This window comes from Ursus americanus, chromosome 6 (genome assembly GCF_024610735.1).
Source record: "Ursus americanus isolate L20-20 chromosome 6, mUrsAme1.1.p, whole genome shotgun sequence".
NCBI lineage: Eukaryota > Metazoa > Chordata > Mammalia > Carnivora > Ursidae > Ursus > Ursus americanus.
The window spans coordinates 70581009-70600620 of NC_142132.1; the positions used below are offsets into that span (position 1 = coordinate 70581009).

Here is a 19612-nt window from a genome sequence, read left to right on the forward strand (position 1 = left end):
TTACCACACTCAGGATAGCAATGATTTAGGATGCCACAGGCCTGGAAGGATCTTACTGTTCCCATTAGGGATTTAGCTAGATGATTTAGGGACTGGGAGATGGAGTTTGGGGGAATGTGTGCAAATCCTTTGCTACCAATGGAAAAAGAATTTAATATGCACGACCAAACAGGTGGTATGAACACCTCGAGGGAATGGAGCACATCTTTTTTCTTTCTAGATCTTAAGAGCCTTGGGCAGGGTCTGGCACAAAAAAGCCCCTTTGTACATGAAGGGACAAAAGATAGCACTGTCCTCATAGAAGAAAGCTATTGCTTAGCTCAATTTCACCAGGGACCTCTTACTCTTTCGTGTTCATTAACCTATGGCTGTCTTCTCCAGGCTCTGTTGGTTATGAACATTATCTCTTCCCCGCCCCGCCCCGCCCCCCAAAAGTGATCAGCAGAACACCTCAATCACAGTGACATCTACCCTGTGCTTTACAGTTTGCAGACTAGGTCCAACCTTGTGCAAACATACCTCTCGTTTCTGTGTTTGATCTGACCTCCCAAACGCTTAGACCTCGTGAGTGAGGACTCCGGCTCCCAATATTTGTCTCAGTCCTTTCTCCAAGTTTGAGAAATGGTTCGCAGCCGTGAGGACTCCACCCACCACTGTCCACAGAGCCCTGCTTATGATGGGCCAGCCCGACAGGCTTCGTGGGCATTGCCTCATTTCATCTCGCAGCCACTGATGAGGTAAGCACTATTTTTGTCCCTATTTGACAACTGAAGAAACCGAGGGACAAAGAGATGAAGTCATTTGCCCACGGTCATGCTGCTGGCACGTGGCAGACTGAAGACCAAGTCACCTAACTCCAGAGCTCTCAGGCTTACTAGTACCCTCAACTACCTCTCCTTAGGCTGTACTCCTTTGCTTGTCCCTCTTGGATGCTCTATGTCCCTCAACCGCTGGCTTTCACCCCCTCGCAACTTTGATGAGCTCAGAGCTCTAGGTGATAGCATTGCCTCTACCAGCCTGCACCCCCAAGAGTCTCAAAACAGACAAGGCGAATCCTCAGAAAGCAGCTGGATGCTGGGGCATGCCCCTGAGATCTCTCCTTTAGAACAGAGGCTCTCATTCCCCCAGCTGCTAGAAGGGTTGGCTGCTGAGGGCTCACAGCTGAGACTCTTTCCGGGAACCACTCTTGCCTGATGGGAATCACCAAGATCCCCCACCCTACGCACTCGCCTTTCTGGGAACAGGCGGCCGGTGGTTGGTGGATGCAGCGTGCAAGCCCAGGCTTCTAGCCTCAGCTGGGCCAACTCCAAAGGGCCATCCTGACTCCAGACCGATTGCAACTGCTTTCGAGTTCCAGCCCTCCCTGTCCCCAGGTCTGCTTCCTCCACTCCCCAGCGGGCCCTAGTCCCAGGAGCACTCCCCAGTAGATGTCCTGCATGCACCTTGCAGCCTCAGACCCAGGAATCCCTCTGAACACCGAAGTTAATCAAACGTCTCTGAGCAACGCTTCATCTCCTGATGGCAGAGGGAGGCCTCGTGCAGGCGGTGGTCTCAAACCTCTCCCAGTGTTCCAGTTTTCCTGCCCACCCGGTCTTTGGCACGGCCGTGTGCATGTTGGCTCTTTTTCTTTTATTCTTTCAGTTCACTAGAATTTTCTGGTGTGCATTCCTGTGTCCATGAGATTCACCTACACCTACAGCCAACAACAGGGCCGTGCTCTTCCTACAGCTTCTCTCCTACCCCGGACAATGCCTGGAGTGTCCCAACCTGGACCCAAGTCGTCATGATCGTGCTCTCCCCACAGCCCACACCTGTGGGCAATGGACTTGCTTGCAATTTATGTGCAGAAAACATAAAATAAACAGACACGGGGAGGTGTAGGAGTATCGCTGGGTCTTGAAGATGGAGTGCACCCCTACAGGTAATCCCAGAAGTCTTTGGCTAGTGTCCCATCTTCTCTCTCAGCTCAGACCCTCGTTTCTTCCATGTCAAGATGCCATAGTACATTCTGAGAAACCTCTTTATCTCCGACTTCTTTCACTCGAATCCGTTGTGCACTCCGCTGCCAGATTATCTTCCTAAACGAAGCTCTCACCATACCCCTCCCTGCTTAACCACCTTTGTGCTCCCCATTCCCTACCGACGGAAGCCACGCATGTCATCCTAGCATCCCAGACCCTATCCGCCACGAGGCAGCCAGCATTTCCCTTTGTGATGTCGCTCGTTCTCTTTTGTTCAAACGCTCCTCAGGAAACCTGATCCATACGAAGAGCTGCCAACGGTTCGGACTACGCTTCTCTAATAACTTCGGCTCAGTCTCCCTTAATTTACACTCGTCTGTATACTTGGCTTCTCTTCCCTCCAAGATTATGAGCAGCTTGGGAGGAGATGTACTGCAAACCTTAGCGCTAGGACAGTACCAGACACAGAGTGGGCTCTCAGGAGATTCACTGAAGTGACTCATCGTCTCCCAGGGGAAAGAGATTTATTCTCCTCCCTTCTCCCCGCCTTTCTGCCAGTCTTTGTATTCCCAAAACCCATCTATACCGACATTATAGGATGTACTTATTTAGTCATATGAAACATACAGCAACACACGGCATATTGAGACGCTGTCCTGAAACACGCCTTGGGAGAAGGATGATTTGGACGCTGAGGTAGAGCGGAGGGAAATGAGGTCACTGCTTTAACTTAATGAGGGAGAATTTATAATTTCGAAACGAAGATATTCAAACAGTGGACTAAGCCGAGGGTGGGGAGGAGTCCTATAAAATAAAGCGAAGGCCCGAAATCAAAGATAAGCAAGTGGTGCATGTATTAACAATTTTTAGGAAAAAAAGGTGAATATTTTTCGGAAGGAATTCAAAGCCTAGTGCACTGCCTTTTGTCCTTTCCTAGACAATTGGCACAGGGCCACTCCTCCTGGCTTGTGGGGTTGGGCTCAGGGTCTGGCTCTGGGGCTCTGACCACCTCTCCGGGCTGGTCGAGGTTGCTGTCCTATCCTGTCCCCGGCTCCTGAGTCCCAGCTCCGCGGACAGTGATATCACTCTCTCACAGCACAGGCTACAAACGTAACTGCCTCCCATTCAAACACACTTCCCCTTATTTCCACAGAATCTTGTTCCCCTGACAAATGTCTGGAAGCTTCTGGTAGGAAGTCAAGCTCAACTGAGCTTCAGCGATAATGAAAAATGTTAGATACAAAGAGTTTCTTAATGAACACAGTGGTGCCTCTGAGTTGCATTTGGACCTGTTGACCTATTTGTCCTCTTCCGAGCTTTGGCCCCTCTGCTCTAGGTCATGGGCATTTCTCTCCAACGGCAGCTCTGTTCTTGCTGGCTGTCAAATTCCAGAATTGGCCCCAGTGGTGAGAAAGAAGGGAGCTTCTCTCCCCTACTTTTTCTAACAACTTGTCAAAACTGACACAGACCTGGCGTTTAAACGTCAAGCCATCCAGGATAGGAAAGGTATTGAGAAACGCTCTAGAATAGATTCAGAGTCAATGAGGGAACAAGTGTGGATAACGGTATTTGTACGAAGGATTTGCGCACTGTGGAAATTTATCCCAATTCATATTTGTCTATAACATCCCTTGTTTCTTTATTGCAGAGTTGCCTTTATAAGAGAGCCTCCGATTCCAGACACACACGCACACGCACACACACACACACACACACACACACACACATCACTGAAGCCCAGTGGTCACTGCAGGGTGACCTATAACCCCAACGACAACCTATAACAACAACCTGTAATCCCAAACACCCACTCTCATGACCAACACTGCTCAGGCCCCGGGGCCACCTCCTCCACGTCTGTCCTTGAAGTAAAAGGCACTGCACCTGAGCACCGAGCACCGAGAAGGTGTGTTTGCCCCGCTGCTGACTTTGGAAAGGACCACGACTTTGGAGCGTACAGAGGATTAGAGCAGCAGAAATGCAGGGATAAGAAAAAAGACAAATTCTTTACCTTGTTAATTCTTCCCCTCCTATAGCAAGGATGTAATAAATTCTTGCATAATGAAGAATTATTTCTCGACAGTGCCAAAAGTCCACTCTCTTCTCTTCCCATTCTAATTCAGGGTTCTGGGGGTACATGAAAAAATTACACAGTATGCGTAACGGTTGCGCATACATTTTGGCTAACATTTTGCAATATCACATAACTTATATTTCTTTCATTTTGTACACAAATATAGTTCTAGATAGAACATATCTGATGTGTAAAAGCGGTTCTTGACATTAGCAGCTAAGTGAACTTTGCTAGAATTGCAGATAGTTTTATTTTTATAAAAATATGCATGGAGGTGAAATTAAATCTTCAGTAGGTATCTTTTGAAAACCTTCAGATCTATTTCAATAATTTTATTTTAACTTCTGATATTCACTAAGTAATTTGTACTTTGCGTTTTAGTTGCAACAGATAATTTTGACTATTTTTGGAAGAAAAACAAGTTTTTTGAAAACATAGCTAAAATAATTAAATTTTTAGCTTCTCACATTAACGTTAATCTACATATTGATTAAAATATATTCAAATTTTGTACATTTTAATATAATTACATTTACTTTTAATCTGTTAGATTATTGCTATCAAAGGAACACAGATCGTGAAAATCTTGATTATAAGAATATAATTAATGATTTTGCCGAAACGAAGGCAAGAAAATGAATTTTCTAAAATAAATCTATAATCGTTTGTAAGTTCATGTCTTTGTTACTCATCCAAACATCGCCTGCCAAACAACATCCCAGACAGGCTAACAAAGGATCACATTCCTCCCCCTTTGATATTTTGCTAATTTTTCGTCATAGAAAAAACATAGCTCTACAAACATTTTTGTATTTTGTCTTCTGAAGGCACATCAGGGGGAGGACAGAATATTTTTTAAATGGTTTATTGGCTTGACTTCTAACTTTTAAATAACTAGACATACAGTGCAAGAGCGCCAGGCCTGGGGATGATAGGAGCGGGGAGCTCTCTATGGCTGCTGACCCTGCGGTGTTTTCTAACTTTACTGAGTAGACACACCAGGACGGGCCCCTCCCAAGTGCTTTCATGCACTTCCTTCGTCCTGCCCAAGAGCTTGGGGCAGCTGGGATGCAGGGAGGGAAGTTACTGGCTCATGGTCATAGTGTGATGACCAGGTAAGCGGTCCCTCACCCTGGCCTCTGGGACTCCAAATCTTTCCGCAAGCATCCCCACCACTTCCTGCTTCCCCCCTTCCCACCCCCTCTCCGTGGCAGAGGCTGACAGGCCACGTCTGCTCCTTGTTTATTTTGTAGAGATCCTCTGATAAGTGCTTTAATTGTGTCACCTGTTATACACCTCTTTAAAACTACCTGCATCAATATATCTGTTATGGATTTCAAGCTCATTAAATAATCTCAACACGCCGTATGCTATGTGCAGACACTTGATAAATTACATTTTGGCCACAATTGTATTGGTAAAACTTTTGAAACAGCTTAAATGCTTAATACATTGCGCTGCATTAAGACATGAATTAATTAATAAATGTTGGTATAACCATTCGATGTAATATCATACAGGAAGTGAGAATATTGGTGATGAAGGCTACCAAAACATGGAAAACACGTACAACAGATACAACGGTAAGTGAAAAAAAGAAGCATATAAAATTACACATATCGGGGGTGAGTGGGTGGCTCAGTCAGTTAAGCATCTGCCTTTGGCTCGGGTCACGATCCCAGGGTCCTGGAATCAAGCCCCACGTTGGGCTCCCTGCTCAGTGGGAAGCCTGTTTCTCCCACTCCCACTCCCCTTGCTTCTGTTCCCTCTCCCGCTGTCTCTCTCTCTGTCAAAAAAAAAAATAGATAAAATCTTTAAAAAAATAAAGATAAAAAAACAAAATTACACATATCATCTGTCAGAATTAGGTAAAAATTAGTATACACATAAAAACAGACACACACGAAAAGAAAAACAGAAATTTACAACTAAATACTAATAGTGGTTGTATTTAATGGTAGTTATTAATGTACTAGAGTGATTTTGTTCTTTTATTTTCTTTTTTCCTATTTTTAAAACGGTTTGGGATTAGGTTAGTTTCATACTGAAAACATATCACTTGTTTAGAATGCATTTTTTTCCTGCAAATAATAGCGATGGATTTTGGCCCAGTTTCGTATGATCTGTGCTACCACCTAATCGTTTGCATGACATGCCCGTCTCCCTGGCTCCGTGCCTTCCGTATGATGAAAGCTATCCCGACCGAGGAGACTCTCCGAAAGTCTGCCTGCTGTTGGCAAGATGCATTTTACAGATCAAGCACTTTAGGCTTTGTCTTATAAATTAGGAGGAGCAGAGATGAAAAGAACCGAGGGTCTTGAGGTTTTCATACAAACTCTGCCAACAGAAAAGTTCTATCACTTTCTAAAGGCAATGCTGTCCATCAAATCCTCCCCCCGGGACATGGAACCGTACCACTTGGTCAGCGAGCTCCAGATAAAAGCCGCTTGTGATCAGAACGCCTCCTCTCTGTAGTGACCAGTGCCTCCGGGCACGTCATAGCTTCCAGGCCTTTGAGGGAACTGCATCCTCACAGGGATGTGCCAGATTGGAAGCCAGCCTTGAGGGCCATAGAAACATCTGTGAGTAGCTAGGAAGAACCCCGCAGATACTGGGATGAGACTCTCTCTAGAAAGCCCTCGCGAGCCTGAGGTGCACATCCACTTCACCTGTGCCTGTCTTGGGTTTTAAGGTCAGGAACCCTCTCCCAATGGTATGTGACAAGAGCAGGAAAGACTTGGTCAATGGAAAACTCATGATCTCTGCTGTCTCTTCCCATTCTTCCCCTTCTTTCCATCTGAAAACCCACCGTGTGCCAGCTGCCGTCCCCAACACCGAGGACCCAGAGTCACATTAGACACAGTGGTGGCCTGGAGGAGCTCGAGGTCTACCCCTTCCCATTGAGAGTGTGGTCCCCGGATGGCCCAGAAGCTGGTGGGAAATGCAGATCCCCCCTCACCCCTGCTGGCCCCACCACAGACCTACTGACTCAGAAACTGGATTTTTAACAGGTTCCCCAGGAGACAGATGGGCACACAGAAGGTTGAGAAGCTCTGGCCAATAGAACTCTGGGAAGGCAAGCCCAGTGTTTTTCTGAGTGTGGTTAAGAGCGGACCGTGTTACTTAGCGTTCACGAGCTATTTTAGCTGGTTTTGCACACATCATGCAGAAGGACATATGACTGTTGGAGGGTGCACTGCTGTCCTCACGAGGACAGCCATCGCCTGTGGGAGCGGAGAGTCCCTCTGGGAAGCTTTGTGGAGGGGATGGACAGACAGGGATGCGGAGGGGAGAGGAGAAAGTGGGCATGAGCTTCTGTGGGGGAGTGGCCAGGGGATCGCGAGTGTGGGCCAAGCACATGCACACAACCGTGGAGGTCCCGGGCCTGAGCAAACGAGTTTGAAGGGATGCCTTCCTGGAAGCCTCATCTGAGCAGGACGTGCCTTCCCTTTCGGGCTGAGAAAACCAAATCGCTTCCCGTGCTTTGTCTCCTCACCTGCAGGTGGCCACTCAACAGATGAAAGCCTTCGAGGGCCCGGAATATGCCAGGGGCACGAGGGGCAGGAAATCCAGTGACCTCTTCTCCCTTCCAGTGCTGCTGAAAGAAGGGTCCTTGGGGATTGCAGAGACGTGCATTTTTTGTGTGGGGTTGTCGTGTTATTGTTGTTTGTTTTGTTTTGTTTTTAGAGAGGAAAGTTTTATTTGTGCTCGGGTCAACCTCCCCTCTACCTACATAAATTAAACTTGAGACAACACACAGGTTTCAGAAAGATTGCTTCAGGAATAAAAAGGGTGCTGGAGTTTTGACCAAGCCCACACACCTCTTGTGTGCCTCCAGCCCTTTTTGGCAACAAGAAGTGGCGGAAGTATCCAAGATAGGAGTCTCACCTGGGTCTCCAGAATGCCCAGACACCATCCTGGGCATTCCTCATCACACAGGTGTTATAAAGAACGCCTGTGATCTTTCCTTTCTTTTGGTGCTCTGACTTTCTATTGCCTTGGGTGGAAACCAACTCTTGGCATTGGGAGTTATTAGGCGAGAGAGGCACAGATGAAGATTTATAAGTCTTCCTTCCGTAGGAAATTATATATATGGACAACATATTTCATATAACATTTCAGACAACATACTCTATATCTTTTTGGCATGTGCAGAAAGAATTCAAGTACATTTGTTCTAGATGGGAATAAAAAAAGTGAGTTTCTTCTTCCCATAGTGTTTGAGGAAACAATTTATAAGTTGCCAATCTCTTGTATACGAGAGCTGTACTCTCCAAACTAAACACAGACCGTCAAGAATCAGCTGAAAGAGCCAAGTCCTAGAAAAATTTCCTAAGAAAACTGAACCACCTGCTACAGGAGAGAAAATATCCGGGCCTGAGAAATAAAATCCCCTGAAGATTGTGTTGACATTTAATTGCAGTACACCCAGCACCGCTATGAAGACAAACTACACCGTTCTCGGGAGGAATATGGCTATTAGTCAACCTACGCTACACACGTGAGCCCAAGTACTGCTAAGTCAAAACCCAACAAAACCCATACTTGGCATCACGAAGGCAGAAAAGCATATTACTGGCTGAAAATTGTTGTGGATTAAATTCACATTCATTCATCTTAAGCCCCATAATATCTTTCCTTGGATGTACTGGAAAATGTTTGACCATCCTGCGTCAGAGACTGTAGATTCATGCCTCTGCTTCTGCTGAAAGTTTCCAAAAGCTGACAAAGAGCCCACTCTATCTGTTCGAGAGAGAGGAGAGCCATCCTTTTCGAGAGAATAAGCAACACACGTGTCTTCAGGTCTGTGTCTGCATATACCATGCCTATTTTGAGGAGGAACTGAGTTCCTGACAGAAAAATAACTTTTATTTATGTTAACACATTTGGGATGGCTTATGTATTAGTCAGCTCAAGCTGCTGTAACAAAACGCTGCAGTGTGGCTTGAACAACAGATATTTATTTCTCATCGTTCTGGAGACCAGAAGTAAAAAGTCAAGGTGTCGGCAGATTTGGTTCCGGGTGAGAGCCTGATTCCTGACTTGTAGGTGGTCGCCTTCTTAGTGCTTCCTCAGGTGGCACAGAGAGCGAGAGAGAGTGAGAGAAGGCGAGTGAGCTCTGATCTCACTCACTCTTCTTGTTTCTTAAGATTTTATTTATTTATTTGTCAGAGAGAGAGAGCACAAGCAGGGAGAGCTGCAGGCAGAGGAAGAAGCAAGCTCCCCACTGAGCAAGGAGCCCTACTCAGACTGGATCCCAGGACCCTGGGATCATGACCTGAGCCGAACGCAGACACCCCACCGACTGAGCCACCTAGGTGTCCCGTCATTTACTCTTCTTATGAGGACACTAATCCCACCCCACCCTTGGGGGCCTCACCTTCATGACATCATCTAAACCTAATCCCTTCCAAGGACCCCACCTCCAAATACTATCACGTTGGGAGCTAGGGCCTCAACATGTGAGTTTGGGGGGGACACAGACATTCAGACCACAACAACTTCCAGGTGGAAAAGATGGAGTAGGAACCAACATGGCCACGGAGGTTCTCAGAGCCCCGCACAACAGTTATCTGAGAAATACTCATTTATGCCCCCACAGAACTTCTGGGCGGCAACGTTAGTTACGTCGCTTGGACACAAGCAACATCCACTCACCCTTCTACATAAAATTACAACTTCCCGTTGTCTCTCCATTCAAGTAAAACCTCTTCACGCGACTGACAAGAACATCTGAAGCTCGGGTTTGTTACTTTTCCAACGCAGTTCTCACCACCCCTCTGGTTTTCTCCCCGGCGACCCCACGCACTCCCCCCTGGAATGCGGGTCGCTGCCCCGGGCTTGTATTGGCACCAGTATTTACCGTGGGGCCCGTGGAAAGCTGTGCGAAGGTGGGATTTGAGCTGGATAAAAGGACAAGTAGAATTTCCAAAGGAAGGGCCGGTGGGTGCACAGGCACAGGGCGCATGTGGCCAGAAAGCAGGCTTGGAGGCGCGAAAACCTAACACTTGGGCCAAGAATGAACAACCTTCTGTTTTACAGGGTTCCTGGGAAGCTAAACATCGATTTCCTTACGAAGAGGAATCGAGTCTAACTATTTTAAAGACCTCTTCCTCGAAGGTATCTCAGAGGGCACGTGACTAATGCAATCCTAGTGGTTAGGCTTCCTGTGTCTTACTCGAATGTGCGCTCGGGAAAGTTCGCTTGATATTTCTCTTAGTTGTTTTCGCGGAAGAGGAGCCCCCGCATCTTCCCCGGGCTCCGCAGGACTAATTTTGAAATGCGTACTAAACGTCCATCACTCAGCAAGTAACCATCTGGTCTCTGAGCCCGATGTGTGCATGCGCACACGTGTGCGTGTGTGTGTGCCCGAGTGTGTGTGCCCGCGCGTGTGCCCGCGTGCGGGTGTGTGCGCCCGCGTGTGCGCGCGCGTGCACGTGTGCTGGGCAGGCTGTGTTGGAAGGACAATGCGGCAGGGACGGGCCTAGTGAGCTGTGTTCCCAAACATGGGCAGTATCTCGTTCTGAGGGTGACACACCACAGTGGGGTGCGTTCCCGGGGAATGGCTAAAGCCAGGGTTCCCTTTCACTCACTGCGGACAGAGCATAAAAATATCTCCAGCAGGCATTTTTCCCAAAGGCCGGGGGGAGGGGAGGCAATTCACTTTTAGGAGAAATACCGCCTATCTAAAAAAATGAAGGTGGGGGGGGAGGTGTCAGACTTCACTGGGGTTCATTTCCTAGCGTGTTTGGAGGAAGAGTCCGCAGTTGCCGTTGGGAAGGTTGAGGTCTAACACCAATCTCCAGGGGAGGGAGGTCGACCCAGGGAAGGTGAAGTTCTCCTCCAGGCTAAGTTTCCAATTCCTCTTGTGAGGCCTGGGGCCGGGCCCCTGGCAGCTGGCTGTCCCCGGCCCCGCGCGGGGGTGGTGGGGGGACCGCTCTGGACAGAGCCCGGGCCCACCCACCCCGGCTCTTGCTTCCTGCGGCAGCCACTCGGGTGCCCATGCCTCAACCAGCCTTATTTTCAAGGCACCCAAAAATAACAACATTTGATACGGGGCCTCTGAAGGCTTTGGCTGGGGTCATGTTTCCAAATTCTTGACTCAAGTATTGTAAATGAGAACTGCTTTTTTTTTTTTTCCAGTCAGGCTATTTTTTCCCTCTTTCTTTTTTTTTTCACAAGTTGTTGGGAGAACCCCAACCAAGGAATCAGTGCTTAATGGGTCACAAGGTATAAATAGTAGTGTTGAGACCATAACACAGGGCTCTTTGTACTATCATGCAACTAAACCTAAAAAAGGAGAAGAAGAAGAAGAAGAAGAAGAAGAAGAAGAAGAAGAAGAAGAAGAAGAAGAAGAAGAAGAAGAAAAGAAGAAGAAAGAAAAAAGCTTCCAAACAGACCAGTTAACATACCAGCATGGGGCTCTGCGGGGTATGCGGCGTTTCGAGCACAAGCTACATTCTATATTTGTCCACTCCAGCCTTCCACTACCGACATCTATTTACAGCTTCCCCGTGGACACAGGATACCCTATTCATGAAATAGGTACTCACAGAAAAAAAAAAAAAAGTCTGTATTTATTTTTGTGCTGCCGATAGTTCATAAACATAAATTAAAGCAAATAAAGTCAACCCCGAATGGGGAAACCCCAGCTCTGGGCTCACCTCCCCAGCCCCTAGCTCTGTGAAGGTCTTTTTACTTGTCAGTGGGCAGGAAGCTTTTCTCATCCGTGAAATGGGGACAAACATACCTGTTCACTCAAAGTTGTCACTAAGTGACATGTGCTGCCGCTTTGAAAACTAAGAGATGGAATCTGGGGGCTTCTTGGCTTTGAGGCACTCTTTAAATATGAGATATATTATCCTAATTAAGCTAAATTTTCATCATGGGGTCAGTGCTTTGATGAAGTTAAATGGGACGATCCAAAGGATCTATTAATTTGCTACCAGTCATTGTATTTGGAGACCCTGAGGGATCCTGAACATTGATTAGTTATGACAGGCCTGACGGTGTATTTCTGGGTGATTATGGCAAGCGTTGGGTGGTATTATAAGGGCTGCCAATTTTCATGTGACAGTGAAATTCATGGCTCTAACACGAGTACTATTATACCAGTAGAAGGGACTGGGCTGAGGGACATGTGACTTAGCAGCTGACAAGCGCAATAATTCTCAGAACTCCATGGCTCAGAATGTGTGCTGGCTACTGAGAACTGGGATTTTAGAAATAGAAAGTTCAGATTACAAGCCTACTGGGCAGAAACTTGAACTCCTGGTGCTGGCCACATGCCCTGGGTATTCAGGGGTGGGCCAAGGTGCTGGCCATTCAGTGTCCTCTGTTTGAATTCTGAGCCTGTGAGCAAAAAGTAAATAAATTAAAAAAAAACATCATCTTTGGCAAAGAGCCTCTTTCTTCTGTGGACTCTCCCGCAGGGCTTCTCGGGCAGGATTGACCTCTGGGCTGCCATGAGCCCACTGCTCCATTTTTTGGTGGGTGGTACGTGGGGTGGAGAGGTGGGGGGGGGAGCGGGGTGGAGGTACCACTTTTGTTCAAGTTGTTGGATTAACCAGAAAATGAGCCGAGGACAAAACAGTGGGGGGCCGAGTGGGGTCACGCTGCGCGGGGGAGGTAACGGCGCCTGCTAATGAGGTGTAGCGTTTCGGTGGCTGGTATTTGAGTCGGTGGCTAGGGGAGAGGAGCAGAGAAGGGTCCAGGCAGCATCGCTTAGTCCTAGTGCTCACGCAGAACCCGGACGCACCTGCACTCTGATACCAGAGACCAAGGAGCACACGCGGAGTCCCTACCAGGTAGCAGACACGGTGCCAGCAAGCACTTTGCACAGATCGCCTCATCCGATGTGCACCTCATCTGAGGTGCTCTTCTTACGCCGGTCCACACACAGGAGCAGAAGCTTAGAAGAGAGCGTGTCCGAGATCACACAGCTAGTGACGTCGTAGAGGTGGAACTGGAACCCAGACTTCTTGATATCAAAACCTAGGCTGTTCCTGGCTTGGCTCAACTTCTTTCTTTCCCCATACCTCTCACGCACAACACAGTGCAGCTAGCACTCAGGCTCTCTCGGGGGTGAAGTCAGAGAAGCCTCTGAGAAAAAAGGTCACAGTACCATACAGACCCCAGGACTGGCCCTGGAGGAGAGGGGTCCTGGCTCCCGCTCTCCTCCATGCTCTCAGTGCCCGGCAGCCCTGCTGGACAGAAATTGGGAATATCTGGGCCTGGAGCTGGGGACCTTTGATGTGAGATTTTAGATTATTCTCTGTGCCATAAATTGATAAAAAGAAAACCTGCGTTTCAGGACATTTGTACACACCCAGGAAATAGTATTTAAAAGGATCCTGGGGGCACCTGTGTGGCTCAGTCAGTTGAGCGTCTGACTTTGGCTCGGATCATGGTCTCAGGGTCCTGATCTCTACCCCAGGTGGGGCTCCCCTGCTGGCGAGGAGGCTGCTTGTCCCTCTCCCTCTGCCCCTCTCCCCACTCGTGCTCTTTCTCAAATGAATAAGTAAAATCTTTAAAAATAAGTAGAAATAAATAAAAGGATCCTGATTGGTAAAGATGAAAATTAGCCTATTTTTTCCCTTTTTTGCTCATTTCATCTTCCAACTTAAATGGGAATGAAGGCAACTTTGTGGTTCCCCTGGGACTCGAACCCAGGAGCTTCTGCGTGTAAGGCAGATGTGCTAACCACTACACCATGGAACCCAAACACTTATTGTCTACTTCAAAAAGCATGTACAACAGTCCCCCTTATCCATGGTTTCACTTTCCCTAGTTTATTACCTGCGTGGGACCAATTGGTTGGGAAGTAAATGATCTTCCTGATATAGTGTCTATGGCCTGATGCCAGGTTACAAGCCCACGTCACTCACGTCACTTCATCTCATCTCATTGGCATTTTTATCATCTCCCGTCATCACAAGAAATACAATAAGATATTTTGAGAAAGGGATCACATTCACGTAACTTTTATTACAGTATATGCTTATAGTTGTTCTATTTTATTATTAGTTATTGTTGTTCATCTTTTACTGGGCCTGATTTATAAATGAAGCATGTGTTTATCATAAGTATGTATGGATAGGAAAAAACAGCATACACAGGGTTGGGGACTATCCCCGGTTTCAGGCATCCCCTGCGGGTGTTGGAAGCATCCCCCCGGGTTAAAGGGGCACTGCTGTACCCTGTGTCTTAGCCTCCCAGGGGCTACCGTGGTTAACTTCCTCAAGCTGCTGTGACCACAGCGCTGACTCTTATATGTTGAACTTTGAGACACAAACTCCTCACCCTAAATCATGCCACCCTCTGCTCCTGCCTATAATTTCTGAAGGAAGATCAGTGCTCTGAAATCTTTAACCACCCCCCTCCCCCCACCATTGATGCCAATTCAACACAGCATCTCCCAGTAAACACCCAAGGAGGCTATCTCGGGTGCTGTCCTCGGATTGATTGCTCCTATTTTCAGATCCCCCAGTCTGCTCACCTCTGTCTTCCTGGGTAGACTGAGAGCCTCCCGAGTGGCAGGAGCCCGCACAGTGCCTAATGCGTGCGAGTGAGCGAGTCGCGCTCCTCGAATGGGGGCCACAGCGGCGGAGCTGGAGAAGCAGCAGGGCCGGAGCAGCACAGGGGCAAACACGGATCCTCAGCCTCACCCGGCATCTCGGCAGCCTGGCCCGCTTCCGGTCGGGGGTGCTTTGGCATCACCTCCCCGCATCCCGACCTAACTCCGAGGGGTCGGGGAGGACGGGACAGCTATGATTTTTGCCAAGGAGTGTCCCAGCCTCACATCAAGTCACTGTTACTCTCTTACCTAGGCATTTGTCATCTTCTGCCAAGACGGAGCCCTGCTCCAGTTTGCGGAAATGAGGCATATTCGCAGCCTTGGAATCATCTTCCACGCCCTTTTCTCACCGCTGCCCGAAATCAGATCGGGCTCCAAACCTTATCAACAAAGCTCTTTGAAATTCTCACTGAGCTCCTTCTCCGCCCCAATCCTGGTCCAGTTCCACAGAAGGGGAATAACGTAATAGCCTGTCCCTGACCTTAACTCCAGCGTCCCTGGGTTCTTCCATTCTCCATCAGTACTGGGACCAGGGCCAGCTTTCTCATGACCACCCCTGGGCTCCAGGCACCTCCCTGTGCTTAAGTCTCTGGGCCCTTGGAGTCCCACCTTCCCCCATTTAGTCAAGTTTTATTCCCCACTACCCCCCAGTAATTAACCTGCAGTGACAGAAGTCACAGATTTTTCTTCTTGATCCCAAAACACATGCTGCTAATTTCTGCTCTGCCTGACGTCCTCTTGCCTCCCCTCTGTTGTGCCTCCTCTTAGGCCTCTCTGGTGTCCATCTTCCGCACGAAGCCCTCCTAGTCCCTTCCACCCCTGTGTGGCCCGTTCCCTTCTTGGAACCGCACACCTGGAGTGTAGATGAGGCCCTTCCGTACCTGCTCGAATGCCATCTCAGAGCTCCAAATAGATTCCAAGTTCTTTGAGAATAGGGTCTTGAATCTTATTTATCTCGCGTTCCTCACAGTACCTTGGGAGGGAAGAACTTACAGAAGCTGGTGCTCGGGATTGATCTTTGCAGAGAAAAATTAGGAACGCGTTAATTAAGAAGTGGGAGACATGTCCTACTGGGAGAAGAAAGGGCTCGCCGTGGGGGTTTTGGCGGCACAGGCTGCTGCCGCTGCTTGTGGTCATTTATACTTTTCTCTCTCCTTCTCCTTTCCCTTTTCCTTCGTGATCATCAACTCTCTCTCATGGGCCATTCCTTTACTGTAGGCTACGAGACCGCTAGCTCTTAAAAAAATTATAACAATCTAAAATCCACCCTGTGGATTTTAATGTATAGATTGCATACGATAAACATTTGTCAAATGAATTCATTCATGAAGCTTCTGGTACCCAAATCCACAAAATCCCACACCACTAAAGCCATATACCTCCTTCTTTGTTCTTCATGCACGAACACCGGCTTTGCAAGGTTTTAGTCTTAAAGCACTTTCCCTAATTGCTATCTCTTCTCTGTTTTCTCCTTTTCCTTCCACCTCTAGTCTGTCCTATTCCATTTTCTTGTGTCTTCTTAAAAGTGATCATCTGGCTTTTAAAACACCCTCTCATGAAGTCCCCGAGTTATTCATTATCATCGTTGGACGTGAACAGAGTTGCCATAGCAAGAGGCAATCCATGGAGATAGATCAGTGGGAAATGGACGACTTAGGGAATGATCTCTGTATATCCTATGACAAAAATTCAACATATTACTATATATATTATATATATAGTAGATGGAACTTCTAGATGGAAGTTGCAGCATCAAGATGTGTGCGGGTACTGATTTCTCCCCTAAAGCACTCTTGCGTTGACTCTGAACACCACCCAGCACCTACAAGGGGGCGGTCAGTGAACTAAATAATAATGTCACAAGCCAAGATGCTGAACCTTGTTGGATCGTGCCGCTCTATGCCACGGCAGAGCTCAGGAACCTATGGGAGTGCCCCCTGAGAAGCCCAGGTAGGATTCTGGGAGAGGAAATGAGAAATAGTCCACAGGATACATAGCTCCATGCAGAGACGCTACGTGTTTTAAAGCTAATAATTTATGTTTTCTTTGCGATAGCAATTCTATATTTTATTCAGCATAGCAATCACCACAATTGATTCATAAAAGCAAAATGGCCTAATCAATGGACTAGAAATACAGTCACTGTGAATATAAATCCTTTCCTCTTCTAATGATACCCAGCTAATCATTTCGGCTCTTCTGGCTCGTTTTCCTGATTAAACCGGGAGAAGAAAGACAACAGGAACATGTGACTCCTACATTAGCAAACTAGGCATGAAGAATGAGAATGAACCCGTGGGTAAGCGAAGGGTTTGGTGGGATTTGTTGAATCCATTCTGTGGCACATCTTAACTAATATTCCCCACACTGCCAGGGCCCCCAAAAGTGTTACCCTTAAACGCTGAACACCAGTGGTAAAAGAAGATGGCATTTAGGGTTAGAAGGTCTGGATTTGGATGGAGGCTTCATCGAGTAACTTTCAGCCAGGCGTGACTTTTCCTTGCCTCGATTTTCTGTTCTGCAAAAGGGTTTCTGATGCTTTTGTTTCCAAGACCTGAGAGAAGCAAAAGTAAAGTAAGTCACACAGCATGGCATAAGTGGTCAGCGGCATAATTGTTTTTTCTGCACAACTTAGAAAGCTCTGTCTGTTACTATAGGCAGCACCCTAGTCTGATTCCAGCGACGTTCTACCCCCATTGTGTCTCTCCCTAGCCTGGAATGATATCCAGGCACAACTCTGCTGAGTTTTTTCTCTGGAAGTCTCAGGTCCCGCTGGTGATACGCCGCTTCCTTCCGCACAACATCAGCTCAAGCAGTGGAAGGTTCTCGTCGCCCAGTGGCTGATGGGAGTGCCAAGTGCTCATGGCCAAGCTGGGCTGGCCAACATGCACGCCTGGTACACCCGTATGAGGAGAACACTGAGCAGGAAGGGTCAGCGGACTTCTCAGCAAGGGTGCAGGGCGATTCCTCCCCTGGCATTCTGTGTGACACACCCGTGCCAGTAATTACAGTCGCATCTTGGTAGAGAGGGAAATGGCACAGACAGAGGGAGGAGCAAAAGAGACATTTTATAGCTTGTGAAAATATGTCCGGCCATTTCAGGTTGTGTTTTGTTTCATTTTATAAAAACAAATTACAGGGGCGCCCGGGGGGCTCAGTGGGTTAAGCATCTGACCCTTGATCTCCGCCCAGATCTGGATCTCAGGGTCGTGAGTTCAAGCCCCACGTTGGCTCCAAGCTGGGTGTGGAGCCTACTTTAAAAAAAAGAAAAAATACAGATCAAAATCTCGGAGGCAGCCCCCTCACCTGGGCTGTCCCGACATGTCTTCGAGCCACCTTCTTCCTGCATTCTCTGTCTGGGCCCCGCATCCCTGTCAGCAGTGTGTGAGTCACTCACCTCAGCTGCCAGTGGCTCCCAGTGGCACCCCAAAGTTCTGCCCACGTCTAACAGTCGTAAAGCCGACTGCTGTGAGTTCAGTTCTGGTGATCGCTCCCTCAACGGCAGAGAGGCAGACCCATCCAGAGCAAAGAAGTCTGAAGACACGCACATCGCCCAGTCTACCAGCCTACCGGCCACCACCCTGCCCCTCCATGCTGGACTAACTCTGCCCTGACATCCAGGCAGGGAGACCCCTCCTTCCCAGAAGCTGTCCTTTCCTGGGTTTAGGGCTGGGGCCCGTGACCCTGCAGAATGAGACACTCAGCCCCAGGGGTCACCACTCCTGCGGGCTGCAGTGTTGTGTGTACCCTTGGATTGAACACGCAGCAGCTCTGCTTTGGGGGCTGAGGCGGAACACTAAGCTTAGCTCCCAGCATCCCACCCCTCAGCCACTCCTTTTGCTGGAATTGATTCGACCCCGGGCTCCCGAAAAGGTCCCTAACTAGATGGGGACAAACTCCTCCCCCTGCCCTGAGATTGGAGAGAGCAAGGTAGACCTAAGCCAATCAGAACAGAACATTCCCTTGGTCACGTGATGATGTCAGGACTGAGCCAACCAGAGAGAAGCTTGGTGCTCGCTCCCCCTTTCTTCCCCCCCCCCCCCGCCCCGTTCTGGAAGGGATGTACCGCTCTCTTTCCTCTTGGATGTGAATAAAGAAGTGTGTCAGCCATGTCACAATCAAGGGAAGCCTGACTGAAGATAACATCAACACTGGGAAGGTAGAGCCAAGAGACCCGGAGAGATGCTGTTTCAAACCTGAAGAGAGTCAAACTCGGAGCTGGCCTGCCTGTGGATTTTTCAGTTCCAATGAGTTCCCTTTATAGTTTGAGCCTATTTGAATAGGATTGCTGGTGACTTTGCATTTGAAAGCATCATAACTGATAAAGCATCATGGTCTGGGGAGGCACGGGGAGGAGAGGGAACTTAGAAGGTGGCCCCTCAGTTAATTTTATGTGTCCAGTCGGGTAGGCCATGCTACCCAGTTGTTTGGACCCACACCAGCCTAGATGTTGCTGTAAAGGTATGTTTTAGAGGTGACTAACATTTAAATCAGTAGACTTTGAGTAAAGCAGCTTGCCCTCTGTCATGTGGGTGGGCCTCATCCAATCAGTTGAAGGCCTTAAGGGCCAAGGCTGAGGTTTTCTGAAGAGGGAATTCTCCTCAGGATTGCAATGTAGAAACCCTGCCTGATTTTCCAGCCTGCGGATTTCAGACTCCAGACTGCAACATCAGCTCTTCCGTGGAATTCCATCCTGGACCCTGCAAACACAACTCCATGAGTCAACTGATTAAAATCTGTCTATATCTATCTATGTAAAATATATATCACAGAACTAATAGGAGCGATACACATACATGTATATGTGCATGTGTGTGTATGTATATATTGTTTCTCTGAAGAACCCTGACCAATACGATGGCATAAGACTTGTCCACTAAGATAGGACAAGCACTCGTTCAGCTGGTTTGGTGGCAAAGTCGGCTTCGGGAGATGATGGCGGGGAGCCCTTAATCCCTGAGGATCTCAAGCACCACCTGCCAAGAGGTCGTCACCATGGAG

The 19612-nt window shown here is 48.0% G+C and overlaps 1 non-coding gene across 1 annotated transcript; it reads right to left on the reverse strand.

The window, feature by feature from the left end:
* Nucleotides 1-13682: 13682 nt before the first annotated feature.
* Nucleotides 13683-13755, reverse strand: TRNAV-UAC (transfer RNA valine (anticodon UAC)). The gene has a single exon. It is a non-coding gene; the product is annotated as a tRNA-Val (tRNA).
* Between the last annotated feature and the right edge of the window lie 5857 nt (nucleotides 13756-19612).